A 16,211-nucleotide genomic window follows, 5' to 3' on the forward strand; every position below is an offset into this window, starting at 1 on the left:
TTAGATGACATTGGAGAGAAATGGCTCTCCTGTTCGCTTAATCATTCCCTACCCACCAATCAATGAAGGAACAGTCGGCCTCTGCCCAGGAGTTGGGAGACTCAGACTTTAGTTCCAACTCAGCTAAAAAACCGCAGCAATGTCTTCAATGCTGAGTTTCAGATACCTTACCTGGCAAAGGAGAGGGGAGAGACTAGCCCAGCTTGCCACCCAGGCTTCAGACAGAAGCAAATGCATTTCCTGTGTCAGTGGCTTTTGTGAACCAATCATCCTTGCATAGGATTGAAATTGTATCCTAAGGGGGGGGGGGGGCACCCAATCTGGGCAGCACCTGAATAAAATGCTTTTCGTATTGATGGTGGCGTTGAAAATGTCAGAAAAAAAAATCAATGGTCATAGAACATTGATAGAAACAACCATATGGTTATTTTTAGCTAGGAGGTGTCTGGGCTTGGCATGAGCTCTTAGGGGGTCAAGGATTGTGCCTTCTGCATTATGACATGTTTCTGAACCCATACTACCTAGCATGGGGAATGTGCTCCAGAGTGAACTAGGTCCATTGGGAGCACTCAGAATCATCTCACCCCTGGTACCCCATTCCTGAAGGTGGACCTTCTTCTTTTTTTTTTTTTTGGTCAGTTGTGGGGCTTGAACTCAGGGCCTGGGCGCTGTCCCTGAGCCTCTTTGTGCTCAAAGCTAGTGCTCTACCACTTGAGCCACAGCGCCACTTCTGGCTTTTGAATGGTTAATGGGAGATAAGAGTCCCATGGGGACTTTTCTGCCCAGGCTGGCTTCAAACCACGATGGCTGGATGAAGCCATTCTTTGGTCAAGGGAAGAAGAAAAGGAGGAGGAAACATTCTAGGGCAACTGACTGCAACATCCCAGTTTATCCAGACTGGCCCCGTTTTAGCATTCCCCAGAGACCCTGCATCCTTGGAGAGTTGGTCGCCTAGGCTGCTTCGCAGGGGGTTGGGCATCAGGCTTGCCCTGAGCTGCTTGGCTTCCTATCCCCCAGGGGGAGAGGGGCTACACTGTCATGGGCTCTGCCTTGTCTGTCATCCAGGCTCCGCCATAGCTTGCCTCTCTCTGGCTGTGTTTGAGAAGGGCAGGGTGCCTGTAGCGTTAAAGCCACCTGCTCCGTGTGGTCTCAGTCCTCTGTCTCCAAGGATGAGCTGTTGTGAAAACATAGCAGGTCTTCCAAAATTACGTGTTCTGCCCCCTTTGTCCCTCTTACATGGAAAAGGGGCAAAGTTGAGAGCAGAGTAAGTACTGCTCCCTGACCCGCTCAGTGACAGTTCTGTAGCAGCACACACAGGCGTCTCTGCTCACAGTCCCTTCTGCAGCCATAGCCGCCAACGCCTTCTTCTTGCTTTATTTAGAAAATCCAATACCTGGTCTAAGCTCCCAGAGCCCACCCTGTGCACGGGCTGCCAGTGCCCACGGCAGCTCTGATGTCACACATCTGCATCGGGGAGTAGAGCTGTGGTCCCCGCTCCCATTTGGAAACCACAGGGATGATGAGCAGATGCTTTTCTAATAACGAGAAGATGTGCAGGCGCCGACACCCAAGATTCGTTTCCAGTCCATAAGTGAATTAGCAAGCTGGGGAGCCTAGATAAATAAAGCTTTCTGCTTCCTTTCCTGCAGCCCTAAAAATCTCAGATCTAGAGGTTCCTCCCTGCTTTGTCCTGCACTGTGACCATGAGGAATGGTGGAGAAGCATTTCAGTGCCTGGGTTCCGGCAGGAGCACAGCGCAGGAACACGTAGTCAATTCTCCCTTATTTACTGACAGCTCACCTCTCTCCCCTCCCCCACCCGGCCTCATTTGTTCTCTATTTCCCCAGATCCCAATAGCAGCATTCGTCAGTGCAGATTTAGGATAGGATTCCTGGAGCTTTTATCGACTAAGTCCTCTGTTAGTGGCACATTTTTTAAAATCCTTAAATCTTCAGGCAATCCCATGAGGGAAGCATCATTTCCCACACTGGACAGATGGCAAACCGATGGCTTAGACAAGTTAACCTACTATAGCGCCAAGTTGAGGGGGAGGGGGGGGGTGTAGCATGGATTTAAGGCTGCATTTGTCTAATGATAGAGTCTACGTTCTTCACCACTCAAGTTGAGTGAGTCCCAATCCTCTCTAATATTAAAAGGTTCAAGCAAGACTCCTACCTGGATAGGAGGTTCCCAGGGGGAACTTGACCTCAGGGCAGTTGGGAAATGCTGGCCAAACTAGCACAGGAAGCCAGCCTTCCCAATCTCCCATCCCACACCACTCCCTAGGCAGTGTGCCAGTCTTCTCTTTCTCCCCTGCAACCTGTCTCACCTTTTTTTTGGGGGGGGGGCCGGGAGGGTCGGTCGTGGGGCTTGAACTCTGGGCCTGGGCTCTGTCCCTGTGCTCTTCAGCTCAAGGCGAGCGCTCTGCCGCTTGAGCCACAACGCCACTTCCGGTTTTCTAGTGGTTTATTGGAGATAAGAGTCTCATGGACTTTCCTGCCAGGCTGGCTTTGAACCGCGATCCTCAGATCTCAGCCTCCTGAGTAGCTAGGATTACAGGTGTGAGCCACCGTCGCCCAGGTGTCTCACCTTTTAAGAGTCTGCCCTGGTGTTGATTTTCTCCTCTTAAAGAAATGGTAAAAATGGACACAGTGTTTTTAGACATGCTGAATGATCTTTTCAAGAAGTCAGAGATAGTCAGAGAAATGTCCCTAAACATATGATAACTAAGAATCTGTGTTTCTTTGAAACTATGACCCTCAGAATCGGAGACTTGGAAGCTGAATGAGAGTGTTCCCTGGTTGATGTGTTTACTGAGTTCCAGTGTCTGTTGCTAACCATGCTTTGAAACAAGAGGCATGTGTTTTTAATCGAGCTGCAAAGTTTTATGCCTTGTTAAAAATATCCACATGGATACCGGCTGAGGATTCTGGTGGGCTGTTGCAAAGCAGCTATGAATTCCGATCTCAGCCTGCAGGGACCCAGGAGAGGAAGCAGGGAAGGATGGCCTATGCTCTCAGATTTGCTCAACTCTGTGCAGCCCTCCCAGTTTGCTTTTGGAAATGATCACTGGCAACCAGCTGGTCGGCTCAACTCTGCCCCTATGAGGAGTAGCGATGGGCCCATGTTTGCTTCCAGGGAAGTTTTTGCCTTAAAGAGCATCCACTGGATTTTGTGGAAGACAGAATTGCAGTGTGTTTGAGAAGAAATTCTCCTCTTAGGACTTAAAGGAGCATTTTCTGGATTGTAGCATGAGGGGTTAGAGCCAGACCTCACACAGGGTGACTGGTGATTCTCACATTCCCCAATGTCACTCTCTGAAGAGACACAGGAAGCATCCCTTGACTTCACAATGTGTGTTCTTCATTTTCATTTTCAGATTGTAAGAGAAATAATTGTATAAAAATGAAATAAATATTCATCAATAATTTTACCACCCATAGATGCTATCCATTCCAAGATGTTTTCTTTTTCAATCTTCTTTTCTATGAAGATGAACATATATAAATAGAAGGCTCACAAAATTAGGATCATACTCTATATTTCATATACTTCATATACTTTTTTTTTCTCCAACATGGCAATACATTGTGTGTATCTTCCTGTTTCATTAAGGAGCCTTCAAAATGTGTTTCTTTAAATAAATGAGAGTACAATGCTCTATCCAATGAAGGTACCACCAGTGATTTAACTGGTGTGTTTTTTTCCTTTCAAGTATTTTGACAGCAGACTTTTTTCTATTGCAGAAAATGCTGTAATAGTCTTCGCCTTGACTTTTAATTATGTGAAATGTTTCTTTTGTTTGAAGTGTCATTGCTTTTCCCCCCTCCCCTGTTAAATGATGGATGTGCTCTAGCAATGTAAATCAAATTACCTTTAAATGTCCCTAAATGACAAACTCTGCTCAACCCAGTAAAGGAACCATGTATTGTTTGGTACAAAGGGCCAGATTTTAAACTAAAATAGTGAGGACAGGAGAGAGAATGTTTACATATTACTTCATCTTTTATGTAAACCTGGATTGTACTATGTGGATTAAGAATGCAGAGTATAGGCTACATTCACTCCAGAAGTTAGCTAGCTGCCACGAGGAAACCTAATTTGCACATGAGAAAAAATTAGAGAGTAATCCATGACGGGATATTTTAAGGAGTCTAAGTATGTGCTGGATGAATATATACTAAGGGAAGACAGAAAGAAAGGGAAGAACTTTGCATTTTCTGGTACCATTAAAAACTTCTGGAGAGAGATAGGATTTGGGATTGGTTTTAAAGAATATCTAGGATTTAGAAAAGTCAAAAACTGCTTAGACTGAAGCCCAACAATGTGCTTGGTATCTCACATATTTTACCTAATTTATTCCATACAGTGGTTCTATTTATTGTAGAAAGTAATTTGAAGCTGGACACTAGTGGTTCACGCCTGTATTTCTAACTATTCAGGAGGATAAGATCTGAGGATCGTGATTCAAAACCAGCCTGAAAAGAAAAATCCAGGATATCCTTGTCTCCAACCAACAAAAACCTGGAAAAGGGGCTGGGAAGGTGGCTCAGTGGTAGAGCGCTTGCCTTGCATGCATGAGGGCCTAGGTTCGATTCCTCAGCACCACAATAAACAGAAAAAGCCGGAAGTGGCGCTGTGGCTCAAGTGGTAGAGCGCTAACCTTGAGCTGAAGAGCTGAGGGTTAGCGCCCAAGCCCAGAGTTCAGGTCTCACGACTGGACCCAAAAAAACAACAAAAAAAAAACCTGGAAAAGGAGCTGTGGCTCCAGTGATGGAGTACCAACTTTGAGTAAAAAGGCCATGTAAGAGTGACAGGCCTGCCAGGCGCCGGTGGCTCACGCCTGTAACCCTAGCTACTCAGGAGGCTGAGATCTGAGAATCACGATTCAAAGCCAGCCTAGGCAGGAAAGTCCATGAAACTCTTATCTCCATTTAACTACCAGAAAACCAGAAGTGGCGCAGTGGCTCAAGTGATAGAACGCTCTCCTTGATCTGAAGAGCTGAGGGACAGCGCCCAGGCCCAGAGTTCAAGCCCTACGACCAACACACAAAAAAAGACTAAAAGGCCCTGAGTTCAAACCCCAGTATACACACACACACATACACACACACACACACACACACACACACACACACACACACACACACACACACAGAGTCATTTGGTTCTTACAAAAATAACAATAAGATTACAGATTTATAAAATATAATAAGAGTAATTGTGAGCACAAAATATTTGAAATAGACACAGTACTTTAAATATTTTTAAAGAATGGACAAATAAGAGGGAAAATCTGGAGAGGAAGAGAGAAGGACTGTTTGCTGGTTTTATTCACTGATAGATCCCATACACGTGGATTAATGACTGCAGATAGTAGGTGTCCATCAAGTATGAGAGATGTTTGTCATATGGTTCTGAGTGTACGGGGAGTGGCCACATGTTGTTTGATTCTGACTTCCCTTGTAGACAAAGCACATAGGGAAACATGTTCAGAAATAACCTCACTCCATATAGATGGAAAAAGTTTAGTGGCAGATGGGACAGAACTTGACCTAGCTATGTGGGGCTCTACTTCAAGGAGCTGGACTTCTGGGTACCCAGTTTGAAGGGACAGCTGCTGAGTAGAAAAAGAAGTCCTATGTATGGGATGTAGCGGTTTTGGCAGAGGGCATGATGAGAAGCAATGAGAGAGAGAGAAAGAGCTTGGGCAAAAATCAGATTCACTTCATGACAAAACAATCCTATCATTTCCTTCCCAACTGAAACCCCCTATAAAGGACGGAATATTGGCTCTTCCTTTTGCCAAATTCATGGGTTAAAGCAGTAATACCCAGTATGTCAGCATCTGGAGATTGTGCTTATAAGGAGATAATTTAGGTTAAGTGAAGCCAGAGAGGTGCAGTTTGTACCAAAGGATTATAAATTCCTTCTAAGAAGAGAAAAAGATACCTGCACACAGGAAAGCCTGGTCCTGGACTTGAAACTTTGGCCTTGGACTTCCAGTCTCCAGAACAGTGAGCAACATATATGTGTCATGCAAGCCACCCAAACTGTGTAGTATTCCATTATGAGCAAATGAATATATCCTTTATAGAAAGACAGAAGTCAGATTCATAACCCTCTGGAGACTAGAGGAAAAGTTAAATTTAGTCCCAGAACCCTGAAGCATCATGGAGTTGTGCGTTTTTAGAAGAAACTTCAAGCATGCTGAATTTCTGTTACTGTTCCTGCAATCTTTGCAAGCAGTGTCACTTCTTCCGTTGCGGCCATCAGGGTCGACGGAGGCACCATTCCCAGAGGAACTGAACAATGCAGGCTGGGGTGGCAGGGACGCCACGCCCATCTCATTTGAACCTTTTGAGTGCCATCTCTTCCATTTTGGTCTGGCATTATTCCACTATCTCTTTTATAACATTTTAAAAAAAAAAAAATCTAAATCCATGGCCTAACCCTCTACATCCTGATCACAAATAGGACTCAGCCACAATTACCAATTAAAACTGCATGTGATGGGCATGGGGGACAGCCATGGTCCCTGTGAACCCTTTATTTATGGCATCTGGTCCCAACTGTTAATTTCCCTGGGAAGCTAGGTCCTTAGCAGAGATACCACATGGCAGGAACCTGGACATTGGTTTTTCTTTGGCAGACTCCTGGACTTTAGCTTCTGGAGCCCCTAGAGCTATTTTTGAGGCGAAATTGATGCCTCTGTTTTATAATAAGAGGAAATACTGTCTCGGAAAAAATCATTATTTATAAAACTGAGCTGCTGTACACAGCATGAGCACTGGTCAGTTCATGGTGCTAACAATCACCAAGTTGACATCATGTGTGGAGTCTGCTAGAGTAGTGTGGTACTCCGGGTCTGTGTCTGGACTTGAAGCAGTATCAGGCCAAGGTCAGTTGGAGGCCACTTGTCATTCAGGCCTAATCTCATTTTCCTTTGACCAAGAAAGCCCTTGGTTTTGGTCTTCTTTCAACTCTTACTAAATGTCTTTGAGCCTGAGTGTCCTCCTCCATAAATAATAGTGATTTAAGGACTCACCAGGTTATTGTGAGACTTAAGAAGATACACCTGTTTGCCTAGCATGGCACCCGGCACTGAGGAAAGAGTAGTTGTCACAGCAATTTTCAGAGAGACTCAAGGGAGTAACTGCCGTTTGAGGAGCTCTTGTCTGCTGTGGAGTCTTCCTGGGATTCTTCCAAAGCTTAGTATTCAAGTTGGGACCCGAGCAGCCACGGGTCCACATGTCCACATGCAGCACGTTCGTCTGTGAATGGATGTGGGCAAAGGGATCTGGGCTGCGCTGTTTGCTAAAAACAAAATCAGCAACGCTCATCCCTTGGGGCATTGCACTAGAACATGACATTTACCCTAATTAAAGGGCAGAAGAAACACATGCACACCACGAAACCAGAAAATGTACTATACCCTGAATTACTCTGTGTGTGTGTATGTGTGTGTGTGTGCATGCATACACAAGAGCGTGCCTGAGTGTACAAAGAAGAGGTTTTTAATGCCAAAGGCTTTTTCTTGCTTGTATCAATGAGTTTTTTAATTGAGCTCTTGCATAGAGACCTGTATTTGCCAGCTTCATGTTACTACTACAAAATGCCTGAGGCAACTAACTTAATATAAGGAAATCATTTAGGTCACCGTTTTGGAGACTCAAGCCCAAGAGGAAGTAGCACCATTGGCTTGGGCCTCTAGTGAAAGCACCGGACGGCAATGGCAGGACACATCAGAGCAAACTATCACAGCTCAAGCCATGATACAAAGAGAAACTGAGAGGCTGCCGTCTCTGACCCCTTTGAAGTTATGCCCCATGGACCTAAGGACCTCCTAGAAGGTTCTATATATTAAAAGCACTTTCTCAATATGACTACCCTGACTCTGAGCCTTTCGATGAACCCACATTGAAACCATAGCAAGACTCTGCGTAGCAGCAGGCTTGTGCTTGACTATGCCCAGATGCCTTCATCTGAAGCAATCTGAAAGCATTCACAGCTAGAGAGTGTGCAGAGGAAGCATCTGTCTATAGATTCGTAGCCTCCTTCCCTTACCTCCATGCCTGTCCACACAAGGCGGTGAAGGGAAGAAGCGGATCATCCTACCTGTGACTCAGGGACTGGGTTTGGCACCATCCTCACCATCTTCTCTGACCCTCAGTTGGACACATCTCATGTCCCCTGCCTCAGTGTCTTCAGAAACAGAAGGAGCCAGTTGGACCCTGTGAGCTTGAGAATCACAGCAAGTGATCCTAATTTTCCTTTCTCCTGGCTAAAGCAGGGCAGGAACACCTATAGGAGCTTTTGGGGCTTTTTCCCTAGGACTGGCCCAATGCACTTGGCAGTTGATATCCTGGTGGCTGTTCTTGAGACACCAGCCTCAGAAGGAGGAGGCGTTTGCCCTTTGTGTCCCTTAAAAATAGAATAACAAGCACACAACCCTTGGAACCTTTGAGCCTTGAAGTCAGTAATTAACTTGGGTTCCTAACAAATTGTACGTGTCATCCTACAGGAGAAGAGTTGGCAGTGAGTGAGCTGAGGTTAAGGCTGCGGGTGACCAGAAGTGTGGTATCTGCTCCCAGAATGCAGGTCCTTGACTTGTCCTGCACATGGTAAGGCCCAGGGGACTTGCAGGGATCAGAATGAAACCCAGAGTAGATCTGCCCATAGGATGGGCAGGGCCTGGGAACCGAAGATCCTGGTTATCTTTTGCTGCTGTACAATTTATTTCCAACTTTGGGTTGAGAGAATAGTCATTTTAAGGCTTATGATCCTTTGAAACCAAGAATTTGGGCAGGATTTGGCTACACTGTTTACTGCTTGATGTGGCATTCGTTTGGTTCCCTTGGTGGGATTCAGCTTGTGGTGGGCTGCTCTAGAGGTCTGGGAAGACTTAGCTCTTAAATCTTAGCAGGGAAGAACAAGAAGGCTGCTTTCAGTTGGGGTATTGAAGCAGCTGAGCCTCTCTCTGTCTTTCTCCTGTGGTCATGTGGCCTCTTCCTTGCCATTTTGTCTCTCCATGTGCTTCCTTTAGCCAAGTCACCAGACTCTTGCAACTCAGCTCAAGGCTCCCAAGGAAGAAAAAAAAGAAGCAAGATTGCTAAGCCTATTAAAGGTGCAGGCCAACACTAGCACACGGTCACTTCTGCCAAATCCCACTGTCAAAGCAGTCACAGATTCTGGGCTTTCTCTTTGTGTCTCACTAGGAAGTGGCATGTATGCCCAGGAAGGGAAGGCATTGAAAACAGCCATCTTTCAGATAAGCTACTACCATGTCCTTCTGGAAGAATGGGAAAAGATTTGAAGCCTTGCTTCAAATTGTGTGTACTGAAGAGCAATAATGCCATTGTACCTCTGCCAGGTACAAGGGCATCAGCTTGAGTGACTCCAGAAGAAAAATATTATCTCACTCACTAGAATAAAAGATAGCCATGTGAACTTTCTTTGGTCCTTATACCCAGGAAGCAAGACAGACAGTCATGCCCAGATTTCCCCGCCCATCTGAGGCTTACTCCATACTCTCTCAAGAAGAGTAAGGTAATTTTTGTCATGAACATGAACAATGAATAGCCTGAGGTCCAGTGTTGAGAAGGATTCTGAGACCACGTTGAGCCTCCATGCCATAGTGTATTGATCATGTTCCCCCTTGAGAATGGAATTGAGGAGTGGCATCACTATGGCCGTTCAGATCTCTTATGTTTGTTTCTAGTCATACTGTGTTCTTTCTGGGAGGAAGTCAGGTATATCCATTGTGCTTTCCATGGGCTGCACATTCTCTTCTCAGTGCATGTCTAAAGTCTTTCCAGGCCTTCAAAGCTTAATCTCTTCAAAAGCCTTCCCCAGACTTTGCTGGGGTACCCCAGACTTCCAAATTCCTACACCTTTAGTTCCAGTAGATTCCTTCCTTTAGATACTCCCAAATGCTATTCTTTACCTGTTCATCTACGTGCTAATTATTCTCATTTAGGCTGCTAGATAATTGAAGCCTAGACTACATCCTCTGACTCAGTGGACATTGTGATTCAGGATGTCTACTGATGGGTTCGTGTATGTCCAGGCTCTCACAGCCCTTGTTGCCTATTGTTTGAATTGTCAGCCTGAAATGCTTCGATCAATGCTTTGCATTGTTGCATGAAGGATGTTTAAAGGTACCTGAGAGGGAAATATTGTGAAACTTTGGAAGTCTTCTGAGATGGGAGCAGGTGTTTCCGTGTCCCTATTTTTCAACCTCATACCTCCCCATGAAAGACTTTGTCCCTCTTTTTTTGCCTCGTTTATCATATGGTTTTACCCCCCACATTCAAAACTGTGGAAATGGATCCTGCAGAATTCTTTCGAGCAGTGTATTGCTGATTTTAGGCTTGTCCTTTGTGAGCATATAAAATCTGAAGAGAGAAATGTGACAAAATGGACATCACATGGCTTGATTCTTTATTTCTAATAACTAAAACATCTGATTCTATGGAAACTAGGTAGATCTATAGGTGTGAGGAGTGGTCAATATGCAGTTTGAAACAGGGCTCTTAGCCACCTGTTTTCTTGTATTGCTTTCAGGTGCCTAGTGGAGAAAGATCTGATAGTATTACTTCAAGATTAGAACAGATCTTACCCAGAGGTAAGCATGCATACTGATGACATCTAGTAGGCTGCTCCCTGGATTTATCACTCTTCCTGGTCCATAATTCTCTGGGTTGCCCAACATCCCCAGGGAGTCACCTGTGTACATTTAGGAACCAGATATCATTAAAGATATATTTTATGATTATTAAGATAAAGAGACAATCGATGTTATTGATAACATACCAGATGCTGGGTGATGTCTTAAAGTGTATTCTGAATCCTCAAAGGAAGATGAAATTATACATAGCCCAGTCATCTTATTGACTTATTGATAATTAGCCACCTAAAACCATTGACTAGAAAAGCCACATTGCAGGCCTCCCTACTAGTCTCCAGGCATAATAGCAACATCCAATACATGTGTACACAACAACACACAACAATCCACTTGGTTTAGTCACCCACAATCTCATTGCAGCCTTCTGGGTTCATGAGAGCATCTGATGCCACTGTTAGGAAAGGAACATCATAAAAGACGTCTCCTTGATCTCTTTGTTTTGTTGCTTGTATAGCTTTAATAAAGTTGTTCCTGAAAAGGAAGGTGCTTGGCTTTGATGCAGGAAGCTTTGAGTGGATCGCTCTGTTCTGGGTGCTGTCAGCCTGCGCAGGCTCTGCTGGGCACACGGGAAAGGCCTGTCCCTGTTCCAAACCTAGAATCCCACGTTGCACTGAAGACTGCCTGCTTAGGAATTTGGCCCATCTTCTCTCTCACTTTCATTGCATTTGAACATAATGACAAATAGCACTAACACCTCCCTTCTCTTGAAGAAGAAGAAGAAGAAGATGTACTTTGTACTGCTTGGAAGGAATCCGTTGTTAATTTACAGTTACTTAATGCTTTTTTCACATTGAGCCATCTGTTTAAAAATGTACCCGTGATCTGTATGAATCAGGTAATGGTAAGACACTCAGACCCAGCAATGCCTGTCAAGGAAGCAAACTTTTTGTTTATATTCACAGTTTCTAGAGCCAGGAGGCAGAACATGCCACCCAGAGGCATGGGGCTATTCAGGAAGTAGGAGAAGAGAGAATGTAGTTAAATGTCTTTATTGGGCTGGGAAGGTGGCTCAGTGGTAGAGTGCTTGCCTTGCATGAATGAGGCCCTGGGTTCAATTCCTCAGCACTACATAAGCAGAAAAAACCTGGAAGTCGTGCTGGGGCTCACGTGGTAGAGTGCTCACCTTGAGCTGAAGAGTTCAGAGACAGCGCCCAGGCCCCGAGTTCAAGCCCCATGGCCAACAACAACAGTAAAAAAATGTCTTCATTGTGGCTTTTGAAGAAAGGCATGGGTAAAGCAGGCACAGAAGTGGTTGATATGAATCATTCCAGTTGGCTCTGGGGTATAGGACTGTGCCTAGATGTCTGGTGCTTGGCTTTGGGGTGATTAGGGATGGAAATGGCAAAGGAAAGTTCAGTAAAGAAGGTGTGGGGTTATAGCCTCTCACTGATTTGGAAGAACTAATTAGCCCTGGGAGAGGCTGGCTCCTTCCAAATGAAAATCAAGAAGACAAAAATCCGGGCACAGGTGGCTCACACCTGTAATCCCACTACTCAGGTGGCTGAGATCTGAGGATTGCAGTTAGAAGCCAGCCAGGGCAGGGAAAGTCTATGAGTCTGTTATCTTCAGGTAACCACCAAAAGCCAGAAGTGCAGCTGTGTCACAAGTAGTAAAGTGCTAGCTTTGAGCACAAAAGCTCATGGACAGTAAACACCTAGGTCTTGAGTTCAAACTTCAGGACCAGTACAAAAAAAAGAAAAGACAGTCAAAAACATTTAGTCAAGAGACAGTGAAGTGCCAGCTGAGCCTGTGGCCTTTGCAACTCTAGATCCAGTCCTAGGCGCGTCGTCTGTCTTCTGTGAATATTTAGTGTGAAATGAATATTCCATACTGGCTACAGCAGAGGTGTGCCCAACGCACCCACTCTGCTTGCAAGGAGAATGCAGTCTACCCTGAGAAGAAGGCATAAAAATGGTTGTTATAACTTGATAGTTGCTATTAACAACCTAGAATCATCTCCAGCCCTACTCCTCTATGGCCCTTGTGACCAGAAAATGGTCTGAGATCAATCTAGCCCTAGCCAGAAGTAAAGCCATCTTTCCTTAGTGTTCTTTTCTCCCTTCCTTCCCCACAATCCCCACCTCTGCAACCTTCATTCTACCTTCTAGAGCCCCTTGTCCACCTCCACTGACTCCTGTGGCCCCCACACCTCTCCTAACTGCCCAATCAGAAGAGGGTGCCCATCTCTCTTGTCCTCTGTGACACAGCAAAACTGCGAGTGCTAATTCAGAGCAGCTGTGCCCCAGCGGCTGGTGGGCATCTAGGAGGGGCATGGCATGGGAGCAACCCCTGGCAAGGTAAAGCAGGAGACCTCCCAGGGCCGGAACCACCCAGAGAGTCCCTTTTCAAATGCTCTCTTGCTCCTAGAAGCTGCTGTCCCTAGAGGGGGCTCAGAGCCAGCACGGGCCTAGAGACATTTCTGAGATAGACAGTGTGCCTCTGTCCCTCCCACCCCCTCTTGTGTGCATCTTCCTCTCCTGCTAACTTCCCCAGGGCCTTCCAAAGCCCTGGCTGTGCTGACAGCTCTTCTGCAGAACTCGTTCACATTAGTAGAATTTAAAGGTCACTCTTCTTAGTGTCTGTGCTAAAAAAAAAAAAAAAATGAGCCAAAGAAGAAAGATGGGCTTCTGAGCACAGCCAGAGATAGAGGATAAATGGAGGCAGAATCCTGCCTGGAGGAAGGAGGTTTGGAATGCTTCGGCTCCATTGCCTATTTCTGCTCCAGGTTGAGGCTGGAGGAAGCTTACTTTGGTGACCATAACAAAGTACCACAGACAGCATTGATTCACCGAAGATCAAGGGATGTGCAGGTTTTTTCCTCTGAGGTCTCTGTCCTGGACTGATGGAAGGCACCTTCTAACTGGGTCTTCACATACTCTTTGGGTGTCAGCATCCTCGGTATCTCTTTCTCTGCTAAATGTCCCCTCTTCTAAGGACACCAATCCCAGTACAGTACAGCCAAACAGACTTATTTTAAGGTCCCATCTCCAAATTGCAACCACAGATTGAGGTGCTGGGGAAAGAATTTTAATATAGGCCTTAGAAAAAGAAAAAAAATTGGTGGGGGGTTGAGGGGACAGAAAAATAGAGTCCCAATTCAATCTATAACTGAAGAATTACACAGTGGTGGGAAATGCAGCTCCAAAAAATATTAAAAATGTCTAAGTCCGTGGTGTCCATTCAGAAAATGTTGAATCATTGGATTCTTTTATGTGAACTAGGAAGAACTTCACTAGCAGAAGATGTGATGCTGTGTTAAGTGTGCAATCTACAGTTCCAGCAAGCAAAACAGACACGGAAGAGGAAAACTGTTGACCTATGCAGACTAGTGGCTTTGAGTTTTTGCTACAGAATCTGCTTACTTGCACGTTTGTTTTTTTCATTCAAAGCACCTGCTGACTACTCAGTAGCAGGTGCCACTGTTTTGAAAAGTTTTTAAGTAAAAACTTGAAATGGACAAAATTCCTTGTATGAAATAAACTCTCTCCATGTATGTAAGGAAGCTCACTAGTATTCAATATTTGCAGTATTCTAAAGGAACACAGCTTGAGAACCATTTGGGAAGTAAAGTCTCTCTGAGTCTTTGCTGATTAGCCATGAGATTTAGGAGACAAGTAAATAGAGATAGATGGAGGGAGAGAGAAGGGAGAGGGGATAGATAGACAAATAGATTGATAGATAATAGAGATTGGTGTGTGTTGGGGGGGAGTATGTTAGGCAGCTGCTCTACCAAGGAACCACACCTCCAGCATTTTTCTGCACTGTTTTGGTGTTTTGTTTTGCTGGGTTTTTTTTTTTTTTTTTTTGCTAGTCCTGGGGCTTGAACTCAGGACCTGGGCTTGAGCTTATTTTTTGCCCAAGGCTAAGTTCTCTACCGCTAGAGCCATAGCTCCACTTCTGGCTTTTTCGGTGGTTAATTGGAGATACGAACCTCATGGACTTTCCTACTTGGACTGGCTTCAAACCACTCTTCTGAGATCTCAGCCTCCTCCCAAGTAGCTAGGATTACAGGTGTGAGACACAAGTGCCCACCTTGCATTGGTAATTATTATTATTATTTTTTGTCAGTCATGAGACTGAACTCAGGGGCCTGGGCACTGAACCTGAGCTTCTTCGCTCTACTACTTTGAGCAACAGCAGGTATTCTGGTGATGAATCAATTGGAGAAAAGAGTCTCACAGACTTTGCTGACCTGCTGGTTTTGAACCACGATCCTCAGATGTCAGCCTCCTGAGTAGCTAGGATTATAGGCGTGAGCATCAGCTTGCACTGGTAATTTTTAAGTTAGACAGAAGATGTAGCTCAATGATAGATTGCTGGTTTAAGCAAAAGAATACTTTGTTCAAGCAGCTGCTTTGGAAGCAAAATGGCTGCTATAGCTTGTGCCTTGAATGTCTCCCAAAGGCTTCCAGCCTGTGGTGTGATTGGATGGTGGTGGAATCTTTAGGAGTTGGGCTTTAGTGAGGTCATTAGGGGTGTGACCTCTTTCTGTTTTGCTTCCTGGCAACCATGTGATGAACTGCTATATTCCACCACTGACCATGGGCTGGAACCTCTGAAATGGCGACCCAAATACACACACACACACACACACACACACACACACACACACACACACACATACATACATACATAAAGTTGGTTTAATACCAGGCATTTTGTTACAGTTTTGGAGAGCTGACTAAGAGCCAATGGGCAGTGCTCTGTTCCAGTGGAAAACCTCTTGCTCCCATTGGTGCATGAGCAGCAATGCTTAATTAATGTCCTTGCCATTACCTTAATTACTTGTGCTAATGCTTAGCACAAGAAACTACCTTCAGATGGCTTGGCCCTTTTTCTATTGCTATAATAGACCAGCTGAGATTAGGAAATTGATGTGAAAAGCTCATTTGTGTTCATGATTCTGGAGGTCCAAGAGTATACATGACTCTGGCACGTGCTTGCTTCTGCTGCTTGAACACGGGACCTAGAGAACAGAGTGCCCAGGAGAGAGAACTCATGTGACAAGAGAAGAAACAAGAGAAAGCTAAGGAAGCTTTAGAACTCACTTTAGAACAACCCACTCATTCGGTGACTAATCCAGTCATGTAAGAGGAGGCACACACTAAGTCCTGCATGATGGTATGCATGATTCTATGCATGAGAACAATGACCCCGGGAACCAAACACCTTACCCCCATACCCCACTTCCCAATGCTGCTGCATCAAGAAATTAAACCTCAGCCTCAGGTGTCTTGAGAGCAAATCATATTTACCCAGAGCAGAGATCCTCTGTTCTTGTTGCCTTTGCAAGTTGGATATCTACAGCCACCATTACCACTTCCAAAAGACAGCAGTTTCTTCCTACTTCTTTTTATCAGCAGGGCCCAGGTCATATGATATACCCTCTCAGAAACATAAACTGGGAAAGAAAGTTTCTGGCTTCTGCTTTGAAAGTTGTGTGGCTCCTGAGATGGGAAATCCTGCAATGTCAAAAGGCATTGTGTAGCAAAACAAAACCCCAACAGGTGTCCGTTCTAGG

The 16,211-nt window shown here is 45.1% G+C and overlaps 1 long non-coding RNA gene across 1 annotated transcript; it reads left to right on the forward strand.

The window, feature by feature from the left end:
* Positions 1 to 8,540: 8,540 nt before the first annotated feature.
* On the forward strand, positions 8,541 to 14,161 carry LOC122117036. The gene is made up of 3 exons (XR_006149061.1): positions 8,541 to 8,624; positions 10,567 to 10,627; positions 13,912 to 14,161. It is a non-coding gene; the product is annotated as an uncharacterized LOC122117036 (long non-coding RNA).
* The last annotated feature ends 2,050 nt before the right edge of the window (positions 14,162 to 16,211 follow it).

This window comes from Dipodomys spectabilis, unplaced genomic scaffold (assembly GCF_019054845.1).
Source record: "Dipodomys spectabilis isolate Male_0828 unplaced genomic scaffold, ASM1905484v1 ptg000138l, whole genome shotgun sequence".
In the NCBI taxonomy this organism is placed as follows: domain Eukaryota; kingdom Metazoa; phylum Chordata; class Mammalia; order Rodentia; family Heteromyidae; genus Dipodomys; species Dipodomys spectabilis.